Source organism: Pinus tabuliformis, chromosome 1_1 (genome assembly GCF_031772625.1).
Source record: "Pinus tabuliformis cultivar Carrire ecotype Pingquan chromosome 1_1, CPIR1, whole genome shotgun sequence".
In the NCBI taxonomy this organism is placed as follows: Eukaryota; Viridiplantae; Streptophyta; class Pinopsida; order Pinales; family Pinaceae; genus Pinus; species Pinus tabuliformis.
The window spans coordinates 957,811,790-957,825,450 of NC_142297.1; the positions used below are offsets into that span (position 1 = coordinate 957,811,790).

The 13,661-nt window shown below is 39.9% G+C and overlaps 1 pseudogene; it reads left to right on the forward strand.

Moving 5' to 3' along the window:
- Positions 1-13,661, forward strand: part of LOC149217668 (double-stranded RNA-binding protein 2 pseudogene) — a 53,217-nt pseudogene that overhangs the window by 19,369 nt on the left and 20,187 nt on the right.

Genomic DNA, 13,661 nt, shown 5'->3' on the forward strand with positions numbered 1-13,661 from the left:
CATACTATGTGACGGCGAAACTGAAAGGAAATCGACATCTTTTACCTCCTCTGTCGATTTGGAAAGAACTGATGAGGGCTAATCATCATCTGCTGTTGGTGGTTCACTAACTATCGTGGCGCATTCCCCAACTTCCTTTCTGACATACCCAAGTCCTGTTCGACAGGGCAATTCTTCTACTTTGATGGGGTTGACAATGCCTTGGCCATTAATGCCCAAGCCTTTTCCTTCATACCCCATTTTCTTCAACAGTTTGGAGCCAATTCCTGTGGTATGATTTTCAAAAACAACGAAATCATCATCAGGAAACATACATGAATTTGGAGAATTATATTTCACCTCACATGGGTCACGCTGCAACTTTTCCAAGGTCTCGTCCTTTGCTTGTAGTTGTCGTAGCAAATTATGTTTCTCCTCTTTCTCTTCATGTAGGCACATCTTCAATTCAACGTTCTCTGTTTGAAGATTATGTTTGTTTTGCTTCAGTTTTTCCATGGCCTCTTCTGTGGCTTGCAACTGAAGCTGCAATCGCTCCTTTTCCTTTGTCTCTTTCTGTAGAGTTTCATACATTATCTCTACCCTTTTGGAAATGTTGAGCATGGTCTTGTACATCGCATTTTCATCCTCTGTCGCTGCACATTCCATTGTTCACACTGCAATTCACATCAACGCAAAGACTGCTCCGATACCACTTGATCCAGGTTTGAGTGTGACAAAGGACCCTTCCAAGACCTTTTACTTTCGTGATGTGTTAAATTTCATTTTTAATAGAACATAAATGAATACATCTACATGCTGTAAAGAAGAGGAACATGACAACCATCAACACATGAAAACATAAGCTGTTGATAACGGAGTTCGTCCAGGAGGGACTACGTCTCCGGGCCCCAGTGTCAAGATGGTGTAGGCCGCTGCATTAAGTGCTATCAATAGTAATGATGTACATAGGGGTGATGTCATTATCATACAAGGAAAAATGCCCTCACGCAGGAGTGGCTCCAAGAGATGCTCCACTACAGGAACTTTCGGTCAAAAGACTCCTATGAGTATGACACAAAACTCATACACGATGAGAATACCACCAACATGGCATAAAAGGGATCTCAAAGCAAACATGCATGGAGACACATGAGTATCCCATCAACATACAACAAAGGGATCTCAAAACACAACATGATGAATCATGACAACAAGTACATCACATAGACGATCCCGCGTCACATCAAGAAGGAATCATGAAACCGAGTAAGAAACAGGATCACACATCAAACATCAAGCAAGGACCTATACAGCACAATGCATAAAGAAGAAGTACATGAACACAACATATACCTCACAACCAAGGGCCATCTGAAGAAGTGAATGTCAAACTGCTGAAGCTGTTCGGACCATCGATCTCATGGCATCAATCACATGACTGCTCGCACATGGATGTTGACACCTGCATTCCACTGAGAAATATGGCTAAAGAATAGAATGAGAGGATGAGAAATTTGAATGTACCATCAGATTTATGACGTCGAATAGTGCAAAATTCACTGTCCAATTTTTGAATTTTGAGAAGTTGAGAATCTGTGGCTTAAGGAATCTTTTAGATTCCCCCTAGATTCCTCAAAGATTTTGCTCCATGGGTGCACTGGAAATATGCAACTCCAAAGGTGAATCTGACTTTGCCATTGCGATCCCTGTGGAAGACCATGAAAAATGACTGTAAACTTGACTATATTCCGACATTGAGAAAAATTACCTGCTCAGGAAAATTGCAAGGATCATGGTTCCACTCCATGTTTTTGCAGCAATCATGGTTCCACCCTCATACTGAAAATGGCCGAAAAATTCAGAAATCTGATGGAGGTATGGACAACGCCATTACGTTCATGGCATCGAGAAGTGCTGAAACCATATAAAATTTGTCAAAATCTGACAAAGTCAAATTTCACCCCTTCTACAAAATGTTGCCTCGAACTGCGTGCCAATATTCTACCTCTTTTGTCTCGAAAATCATGCTCGCTCCTGGTTCCTCCATCTGTCCCCTTGGTGCACTAAAAATATTGGGTTTATATAATATTTCCGGGCTGATTAACCAAGTGGGTTAGTTGGTGTTGTGGTAAATTGAGGCATTAGTTGAGGAGGGGTTGGGTGGTCAAACCCCCCCTCCCTTTTTATACAAAATATAGTTTAAAAGAAAACTGAACGAAACTTTTATAAGGGGGTCGGGTCCTTATTGGGCGGCCTGACCCATGCCTCCGACACACATACGCTGATGCTTTTAATATTTGGGGTGCATTCATTTGAGGCTAGTACGTTGGTACCATTTGGTGGTGTCATGAGGGCGCCCGGTGGGGGCCGGTCCACGTGGGCTGGGCAGGTTCAATCCCTGCCAGCCTCACCTAATTCCCTTAATTCATTTGTATTTAGTGTTATGAAGAGGTGTGGGTGGTGGGGGTGGTGGCCCACCACTGCCATTTTTATTTTTTATTTTTAATACAAAAAAATCATTTTTTGAAAATTTCGAAATTTGGCTGAAGGAGTCTTTTTAACTAGGCCACAATTTTGCCTGAAATCTAGCCGGAGTTTTTCGGAATTTGGTGGCCAGATTCTATCCAAATTGTGGCCTCCTTAAGCCTATCTAGTGAGCAAAAAGTCAACCCAACTTTGACTGCTTCTATCTTCCTCTTTCGAACTCGGATTGAAGAATCGTTCACACCATTGTGATTAGGACGACAAGATCTACAACTTGAACTTGGTTCGAGAAACTTTCGAGCACTTTGGTTTTTGAGATTCCATCAGTCCTCTTTGTCCTGTGTGTCTCTCTGGAGCTACCTGGATCATTCTATTATTGTTCCTTTCCCTCACCCATCCTGAACTAGTTTTATACTTGTTCAAACCTTTAAACCCTCTGGTGTGGTACCTGAAGGCTCATGTTAATGAAATTTGTATCTGTAAATTGAGCAAGGTTGTTGAACCTGCCCGGCCCAAAATGGCCAACACTGCACTGAAAATAATACATAGCTTTAGCTTTGTTTGAAGAGTTGTTGATGCCTATACAACATATTACAAGTTTCACTGGATAGGCTAGGGGTTGTAAGTTGTAACCCTTGTCGCACCATGAAAACATCCATGTTTTGATCCTTGTAAAAGCATCACAAACTGGACAAACTATAAAAGGAGAAGGGAAGAGAGATGGGTTTTTAACCCTCTGTTATAATATCAATCCACCATCCAAACTAGGTTGGTTGTCGTGAAACAGGTGGGCATAATCAGTGGCAGAGCAGTCAAATGGCTAGAGGCGCAAGTCCTTGGTTTGATTCGTAGCCTGTCCAAGTTTTAACACCTTCAACCATTTTTGGCAGTTTTAAAGTCAGATCAAATAAATTTCAGGGGAACCTTATCTACTTACCTAGAAGTAGTATGGCTATTTGTAACATCCATAGAATTTTAAAAACAAGGTGGTCAACTCGGTTCTCTTAGCTGATAGAGCTATATGATGTCTATTGTTGGTTATATCTACATTTAGAGTTGAACTTGAGTAATTCCATGGCACTTGAAGAATGCATGAGAGACTAGAGTCGATATTTGGCCATCTTGTGTGTCCCAATTAGTTGACTTAAGGGGATTTGAAATTTGGCCTATGGCACATGCAACTGAACCTAACCCAAGAATTTGGAATTGTGATCAGTAGTTAATTATTGCCACTGGTAGCAGCAACCGTGGGTGAACCTCATGTTGCCTTAAAACTTAAAAGTAGACATGCTTGTTTTGGAGAAGGGATAAAATTAACAATTATCCAGCCTGTGTTGCATGGACATCCTATGGAGGGAACTCTCTTAAGGAAGGTGGGACTTTGATTACTGTTGGATTTACACTCAATGCAGGCTGGGAAATCTACTCCATAAAAGAGAATGCCAACAAAAAAGTTCATTATTGTTTTTTTTAAAGAGTGGAGGCCATCAAAGTTGAAGATGACATTATTCCATGAAACTTTGTGAAAAAATTGTGGAAATTTATAATTAAAATGTCAAAAGATGCTAAATGTAACACACTTATAAATGTTAGTCTAAATAAGTAATTTCTAAGATGTGTTTTGACTTATACGACGAAACTGGAGTGTGCAAAAATCTATTACAAGAGATGGCCCAAAGGGCTGGGGTGCCATTACCAATATATACAACAACGAGGTCAGGACCGAGACATATGCCAGTGTTTACATGTTCTATGGAAGTTGTTGGGATGACCTTTCAAGGTGAAGTTGCAAAGTCAAAGAAGCAGGCTGAAAAGAATGCTACAATGGTTGCATGGTCATCCTTAAAGCAACATATATTTATGCACATTACGCATGTGATTTTCACTGCAATGTATCTAATTCTTGGGTTGGTAATGTTATGCCCATTTTTTATTGTTTGTGTAGATACTAGATATTTATATCATGCCCATAGTTGCAATGAAACTCAAGCAAACATTAATACCCATAGATTTCAACTTTCAACTTTAAATTGAGAACATATGTGAAGCCCCTAGCCCACTTATAGTTTCAAAAACATTTCAGTGGGTGAGGTTACTCTAATTTGTGTGTCTAATGGCCTCAGGAAAATACAAGGGAACCTCACTAATGGAGGTTGTTAATATTATTTTCCAATGAGGTGAACATAAGTGTTGTCTACGAAGGAAATTAAAAAGCGAGTGCTAATTGTGAAATTAACTTTAGTGACATGGCCTTTGTACTTTCCAATTAGGATGGGGCAAGGGAGTTTGGGAGCTAAGATTTCTTCAATGCTAAGGATCCTTGAAGAAGAATTGTTGACAAGATAGACTAGAAAGCATTCAAAAGTTCTTTTATAAACTAGACCTTCAAGGTAATGTTTCTATAAGCATTAGAGTCTAGACATCATGGGACATGACAGTGTGTGCAAGGCATAAATGCAAAGAACAAGGAAGCTAGTTGTAGAAATGTTTGTGAAGGAGAAATATTATCACATTAATAGAATCTCATTATCACTTTTTTAACAAGAATAATGTAGTGATCTAGGTAAATTTTATGTACTAGGGTTGTGGGGATTAGGGTTTGAGGCTGAGACGTCCTTGTGTCAACTAACAACTAAATCAGATTCAAACAATATATATTCTGATGAACAACTCAATAATTAAAACACAATACTGAATAAAATGAACTTCCTTGAATAAATTGCTTCAGTCAATAGAATCAATGTGATTTCAGTTAAATCATACCATAGGAGTTCATATAGTTTTGCATTCAGATAAAGAACCAAGTTATACACATGAAGGTTGCATACCCTAATGAACATTCAACTAGAACCCTACGTATGGACTGATCTGAGAAAATTCAAAAAATAAATCCTTCCTCTGCTACAAATCTCTTTGACTTCAGATCCATGTCCCTGTTTTTCCTTCACTGTCTCTACCAACACAGGATATTGGTTCTGATTCAACTCGACTTTGTTGTATTTGTTTTATCTAGACTGTGGGGTACTGAGTTTCCCTTCGATCACAGTTCAAAACCCTTTGCCTACCTTAGAGTACGATCTTTGTGTGTGCAAAACTTCTTGATGACCCTCTGAACTTGTTCAGTGATCCTTGCTCTAAATTGGCCTTAGGAGGATTATATGCTCTGAGAATTGGGCTATACTATAGGAGGCCACCATGTGTTTTTTTACAGAAATCCATCTCCTCTATAGAGAGGCATCCATCCTAATCAAGAAGTTGAATTATGGCGTGGGGAGTGTTGACTTGATGGGGCCTGACCCAGGTTCAGCTTTATTTGTGCCAACCAACAAAACCCTAATTGCTGGCCCTTTCGGCAACAACCCGTGTAGCACAGGTTGCAGTCTCACCTGAATCAATATTGGGGGATGCTAGAACCAAGTTTTTGCATACAAAGGCCTGTGTGATGTGTTCCTGCAATCCTTATGGCTTAGATTTGCCTTCACGCACCTCTAATACTTCCAAACAAACAACTATAGTAAATCTATCTAAATGACTTATAGATCTTCGCGAAGGTTCCTAATTATACTTGACATGCATAAAGATTATAGATCTACCACTTTCGTGTAGTAAATAAGCATTGATTCATGTAAATCATAACATAGAGTGAAGATACATAAACTTTGCAGAAGTAAATAATAAGTCACAGATGCATCCAAATCAACTCAAAACATTATTTATTAAGTATAATCATTTAATTACAGACTTCTTTTCCCCGTGCACTCAGCTGCAGGGGCCCGTGCACTCAGCTGCAGGGGCCCGTGCACTCAGCTTGCGGACTTACTAAGGTCTCCGCGCACTCAGCTGCAGGGGCCTGTGCACTCAGCCTACGGACTTACCAAGGTCTTCACGCACTCAGCTGTAGGAGCCTTCCCCTTTTGCCTTAGTACAGGAAACAAACCTTTCCTGTCTTAGCACCTTGCCCTTACAATGATTTTTCACTATTAGGTATTTTTTAAGATTCACTATGACTCATCTATATATAACATTTGGTTTATAATATCATGGTTCGCGGACCATGGGCGGGTCTCCAAACCACTCTATTACCTACCCACCCAAGTGACTAAAGTCCCTTTGACTTGTACTAGCTTCGCGCTCCGCTTCCACATTTCGCGGAGACTTTACATCCATTACATAAAGATATTACAAAATTGACCCAAAACTTGACCAAAATGACCCCAGGGACACCTCCTGGTCTTAGATTTTCATTACAAGTCATACTGCAACTTCAGTCCTCAAACTTCCACAATTCTTGGCTGCTTAGAAAGTCTACGAGCTTGGATTATCCTCCTAGAATGGACCTTGATGACTCAAGAGTCAACTCATATTTATAGTTCAGATAGATGTTTTCCCTTGGAGTATAGAGACAACTTCAAAATACCTCGTTTCCTGAATGAGAGGGTTCTTGTAGCCAAATAAAACAAACAAAGAACTTCGTTGCCCTCCTAAAAGAAATTAGTATTTCTTTTACAATTGTTACTTTTATGCCAGTTAAGATCACTTAAAAACATAACACAAAATGAATAACAAGTAAATAATTTTATTAATCAAAATAACAAGGAATCCAATCCTCTTTTACAATAATACAAGTTGCAATCAGTACAATCACACCTATGATTCCTTCAGGGCTCCAACCCTAGATGAAGACTCCAATATTCAATTCACCAGGCTCCAACCTGAACTACACCACCAAGCTCCAACTTGGTCTATTTGAGGACTCCAATCCTCTCAGGCTCTATCCTAATCCAAGGCTCCAACCTTGTGCTCCACCAAGCTCCAACTTATTCTTCCTGAGGATTCCAATCCTCACTACAACACAAGATCCAACCTGATCTTTTTCAAGGCTCCAACCTCTAGGGCTCCAATCCACTGCTTCAAGACAGCTTAGTGTTATAGACATATTTGGGCATTGCAACCCCAATCATATATGTCAATAAACCAAGGGCTCTTTAACCCCTAAAAGTGTTGTTTCATACCCAAAAGGGTCATAGTCAACTGATTACATCATTCCCCAGAAGTTCCACCTGAAAAACCACTCAGAACTGGCCAAAACTGGACCATACTGACTGCTCCACTGTCAGGGTGCGATGCATACTGGCTCCTACACTAGCCAGATGCGACGCATACTGAAGAAGCCTTCTGTGGGGTGCGATGAGATAGAATGGACAAATGTTTGAGATAGTTTGCTAAGTGGATGCTCATGGAATATTCTAGAAACTTCCTCTATGACACTTGCCTCTCTGAATTCGCCCAGGGATGAGTAAGAGATCCAAGAAATATCCAAGTGGAACTAAGAACTACAAGTGGAATGACACCAATCAAAAACCCAGAGATGACTCACACCTCTACAAACATATATAAATGGATCCCTCATCTGAGAGATCTAGAGGCTGGAATTTTGTAATTTGTAAAGAAGTGTTGTTAGTCTGTCTTTGAGAAGAAGCATTGTATTCTTGGGTGATCTTGATTTTCATGAGGTGAAGATGGCATTGATGCTAGGAGGATGATGCTAGATCAGACAACTGGGTTGTAATTCTCCCTTCTACTTTAATAAAGTTTTTTGAGTTTTCCTCCATACAATCGTGTACTTGTGAACCTTGTTATTTGTGAATGCAATTGTATGTTCAATGTATTTCTGATCCTACATTGTTTATGATATTATAGACCGAGATGCTTTGATGGTGTTTTGTTACTTTGTTTCTACAGGTATTCTCTAAGCAGGACAAGTAGGAGAAGGGTTGCAAGCTCTATTGAAGGAGAGAGAAATTGAGCAAGGATTCAAGTGGAAGATCTAGGTTGGTCCCTTTACTTCTCTCTTATCTATTATACATAAAGGAAATCGCAAATTACTTTGATTGTTTGTTTCTAGGATAGCTACCAATCTTAGTGGGACTAGCAGATCGAAAAGACATTAGTTTTCCTGAAAACAAAATGGTGACTCCACTGGGGAACGAATAGTTTGTTTGTTTGCTGTTGATTGTTTTCTTTATAAACTACAGATGGAGCCTGAAGTTAGCCAGATAGCCTTCGAACTGCTCTTGCTATGAAATTTCAAAGTAGATGAATGCTGCTTTAGTCAATCTCTGGGTTAGTTTATGAATTGAACATCTGACTTACAAGTATTCTAAACGCCCTTTGTGGTAGCTCAATAACCTCCTAAGATCACACCCCTGTACTTTGTTCTTGACTGTTCACAATAGCTCAGCTTAAATCACTGAACTCGGCTGCAAATTTGAGCAAAAACCCACCTCAGTTTCACTCCCTGGCCCATCGCACTGTCTGTAACTAGAAACCAGTATGCATCGCACCTCTCGTGTGTAGCAGGTGAGATGCATCCTTGTTTCTGAGAAGCATAGGTGCGATGACTAAGTAATACTATTTCTCTCTTTGAAATTTAGGTTTTTTCCTCCTTGTTTTCAGCTCTATTCAGTTGTTTTGCTACTTATGATCAGTATCTCATTACTGAAGCCTCCTTATTTTACATTGTTCAACCTCCACTGATTAGGATTAGTAAATGTTTTTATGTATTTTTCCATCATTTATGATCCTTAGTCAAAAAGTAGCTTAAATCGAACTGTCGTTTTGATGCAAAAAAGTGTCGTAACTGTCATTTTGAGTCAATAAGAAGAGTGTCGTAAAGTCTTCCTCCTGTAGATAGTCGATTGTACTTTTGTCATGGTATTTGATTTGAATTGTTAATATTTGAAGTGTCGAAATTAGTTTTCTATTCGAAATCGAAAAGTGTCGTTTTAGTCTTCCTTTTAGTTTGAAAAGAAATTGTCGAAATGTTGGTTTGAAGAAAATAGTTCAGATCTGTACTTAGTTTTCCTTTTTTGCATTCTTCACATTAAAGGGAACGGAAAACAAATACATGCATTTGCATTTGCATTTAGACTGTGTGCGAAAGATGATTTAGGAAAAGTGCATTTAGTGTTTGCTCTTTTCTCTTTGTTGAAAGAATCATAATCTTCTTTCCTTAGTAGCTAGGATTTTCATTGCTAAAAGAAAACAACGATTGTTTATCATTTTAGATTGCATATTTAGGAATCTTATATCTACATCACGTGGTGAAACTTGAAAGGCAAACTTCTAAGCAAGATCAACTCTAAAATAAATCTCAATGAATATAACAACACTTTGGAACCTAACGCAACACATCTAGAGGTCTAGGCTAGAGACGTGTTCTGGCGTCATAAAACCTGGTAACTATCGTTTTCATCGAAGGTTGGGTGATTCCTCCTCTTTGATATGACAAGTGCTAGTACAGACTTGTGCTCCCCGTACCATCGAGTATATATTGGGAGACCACAATAGGCTTACATCCTTTATCCATAGGAAGCTGTGTCTGTCGCCCTATCGATCACAATGCACTAAACACAACATTCGGGAAGATTGACTGCCGTACATAAGTCCTTGGTAATTTCTCTTTAATTTACCACCAAGGTGTATTTTGCAGTTTTGCGATTGGTTTGGTAATCCCTCTGTCTAGATTTCCAGAGTAGTCACTTTCATTCCTTTTCGACTCCTTAAAAGAAAAGGTCCATCTGAGCACTTGTCACTTCAGGCTCATTAAAAATCGAAGGAGACTAGAGTCATCTTTAGCTTTTTCTCCACTCTTAAAAATTGAAAAGGAAAAGTTGTGTCAAAGCGTCATTTAAAATTTATTTAATTTGGAATAACATCCCTGTTCCTTCGTTGATCTTAGGTTGAGATAATGGAGTCCACCAATCAAAGAATCCCTCTTGGGGGGAATCCTAGTCCTTTCTCTTCTTGGGGAGAAATTGGTGCTCCGTATATGGCCACATTGTCCCTTCCAGGAATCACAATTGGTCTACAGGTATGGCTATTCTCAACCTTTGTCGTTCAAAATACGGTAATTCCTCAGCAATCGAATCAGCAACTAGTTGATACCGAAAGTGATCCTTCACCTTCTACTTTGTTTGTTTCGCCCTCCCCTTCTTCCTCTTCGCTTGGTGAAAATAATGATACTAGTAACCAAGTGGTTGAGAAGAAGAAGAAAGAGAAGGAGAAGAAGAAGAAGAAGTTAGTTAAGCAAGTGGGCAACAACAAATCATCTCGTGAAAATCCACACATTAAATCTCCTAAATATCCTTGTCTAATTTGCAAAGGAAACCATTTTCATCGAGATTGTCCTTGCATTCCGCGGATCTTGAGAGAATAGTATCCTCGTTCGCACTGTTCGGTGTCATCAACCTTTGGTGATCATGTTGACAGCACACCATCAACTAGTGAAAATGAAATTCCTGGACAGAAAGGAAAGGTTAGAATTCCATGTCAATTATGTGAAGAAGACCATCGCCTTCCCCATTGTCCTTTCTTGAATGAGGCCAAAAGAGTCTTGCATAACTGTCCTACTTCACCGCAACAACTTCCACCTGGATACAAGAAACTCTCACCAAGTCCTTCGCTAGTTGAAAATCTGATTGACATAACTCAATCATTGGTCGAAACGCCTATCGTTGAGAGTGAACCTTCTGAGTCCATATCGGACCAAAGTCAACAGGTCGAGATGGTAGTCGACCCAGTCTTGCCTTCAGAAGGTCCACCTTCAGATGATACTATTTCCAAAGAGAATGAGAATGATACTGTTCAAATTCTTTTTGTTAATACAGAGTCTGATGAACTTGGGAGCAATCCGCCCGTTCCTTTACAACAGGAGGAAAATTCTCCAGTTCAAGGGGTTCATTCAACCGTTTATTCGGTACCCCTTCCAAGTAGTCTAGTCGTTTCCTTCGATTGGAATCAACTAGCAAGACCTTGCCTTCCATCTAGTGTACCATTCCGGATCATAGTACAAGTTTACAAAATGATCGTGTCTGGCACTATCATAGACGAGGAGGCTTCAGTGAGTATCCTTTCCTCAACTGCTTGGAAAGCGCTCGGTTCTCCATCGCTTATGCCTGTGACTCAAAATTTGTCAGGTTTTAACAAAGGAACAAGTCGATAGTTAGGGATCCTTCCAAAGTTGCTGATAACTTTGAAAAGGAAAACCATTCACTTGAAGGTGATGGTAGTCCAAGGACCATTAGATTACAATCTACTTCTTGGATGTGACTATATATATAGCATGGAAGCTATTGTTTCCACACTCTTTCGAGTAATGTGTTTCTCGCATGAAGGCAAAATTGTCCAGCTTATCGACTAGCTTTCATTTCCCGGTTCAAACACAGGGCTAAGTCAAACATCATCCCTAAATGGTCTCTTTGTGTCGAGAATGTCTCTTCAACCTTCATTCCATCTGCCTGATTGCGGCAAGTAGTCTAGTGAATGTAACGAAGCTTAGGGGGCATGCACCCTTGTCCATTCAGATGAACCCAGCTGAAAAGATGGATTTCCTTGTAGGTTATGTGATCGGTCTGAAACAGCCATCTCCTTGTAGGTTATGTGATTGGTTTGAAACACCATTTCCTTGTAGGTTATGTGATCGGTCTGAAACAACCATTTCCTTGTAGGTTATGTGATTGGTTTGAAACACCATTTCCTCGTAGGTTATGTGATTGGTCTGAAACACCATTCACTTTTGTCCACTATGTGGACAAAGCCAAGGAAGTGTTTTGTCTAACTGCGGACGAAACAATCCTGCTTAACCGCAGTGACTTCCATATGGTGACCTGGAAACTCTCCTTTTCTCGATGCCTGGGGGCATGCAAACCTTTTTTACGCAAACAAAAAGTGACCAATTTCATTTTGTTAGCTTTTTAGTTTTAACTTCTTAGGTTAGGCAGTTGGTCCGGAAATGTCTGCATAGCAGATGGACCAAAGGAAGGGTTTTATCTAGGGAAGACAAAACCATCCTACCTAACCTCAGTAGTTCCTTAGATTTTTAGTTTTCTAGCTTTGTAGTTTGGTCGTTTCTAGCCTACATAAAAAAGGCAATGAGCATATGTTATCGTAGAGTTCAAGCTCACTAAAAAATGAACCTACCAATGAGAGACATCTTTGACTATTGGTATGAGCAATGTTTCCGCAAGGTTTCCGCAAGGTTCAAGCTCGTTAAAAAATAAACCCGCCACTGAGCATATGTTAACGCAAGGTTCAAGCTCATTAAAAAATAAACCCACCTTCAGTAAATGACCTCTGTGATTGCCATGCTATCAGCCTTTTGAGCTCTAGTTGTGTTCTGCTGTCACCTCCATCCTTTTGGCCAATCAAATGCTTCCACTTGATTGTTTACTCTTTTGAGGAACAACTGCGATGAGTGATTCTGTTAGCCACCCTCTTCACACCGCCATGTTTTGAGAAGTTCCAAACTTACCTGGAACCAGTTGCTACCCGAAAACACCACTTGTTCCTAAAAAACGAGTCTCTTTTAAGCTCTTTTTAGACTCGTTAAATATAAAAATATTGCCGAGCTATAGGCCTTTCTAGCTCGTTAAAGTAAGGGGAAGCACCATCGCTCCTGTATATTTTAATCGTTTTGGACCTGAGGGATTATCCCACAAAAATATCGAGTGCTTGTCTTTTTCGACTCGCTAAAGTGATCAGAAAAGTCATCCCTTTTGTATTATTTTAATCTTTTTCGGACTCAAGGGATTATGCTACGAAAAAGAACTGCTAGAGTTTCCTTTTCGTCCTTTTCAAACTCTCTAAAAATGAAAAGGACCGAGTTGTCTTTTTCGTTAAACTCGTTAAAACAATAGCGACAAACTTGTCCACCTAGACAAGGACGAGTTTCACTGTCGCTAGGCTCGCTAAAACATAGTGACGGGTTTGCTCGAAGGGAAAATTATAGAACAAGCATATGTTATCCTCCTCAAGCTTGACAAAAATAAAGAGGTACTGGTCAGCAAAGACTGGGGAAAAAGGGAAGAAAGCTTGAAGAATTTTATTGGTAGCAGGTCGCTCTTGAACATGACACTTTCACTCCATCACCATGATTGAGTCGGGTTGGGTTATTCCATTCATCGGTCATATCACCATTGGTCCTCCATACCATCCATCTTTTGGGGTTAACGCTACCAATCCATTTCAGTGTCGCCGATATGTTCAAGAGAAGTCATTCAGAGAATTCACCATCCAGCTAACGCCTCATCCACTGCAATACCTTCACCCTCCATTTTTCATGACTGCCATTCTTGAACCTTGTATCATCAGATCGTTTTCATCTCCAGAAAATCATTTGCTTCGTGTCGTAGATGTGG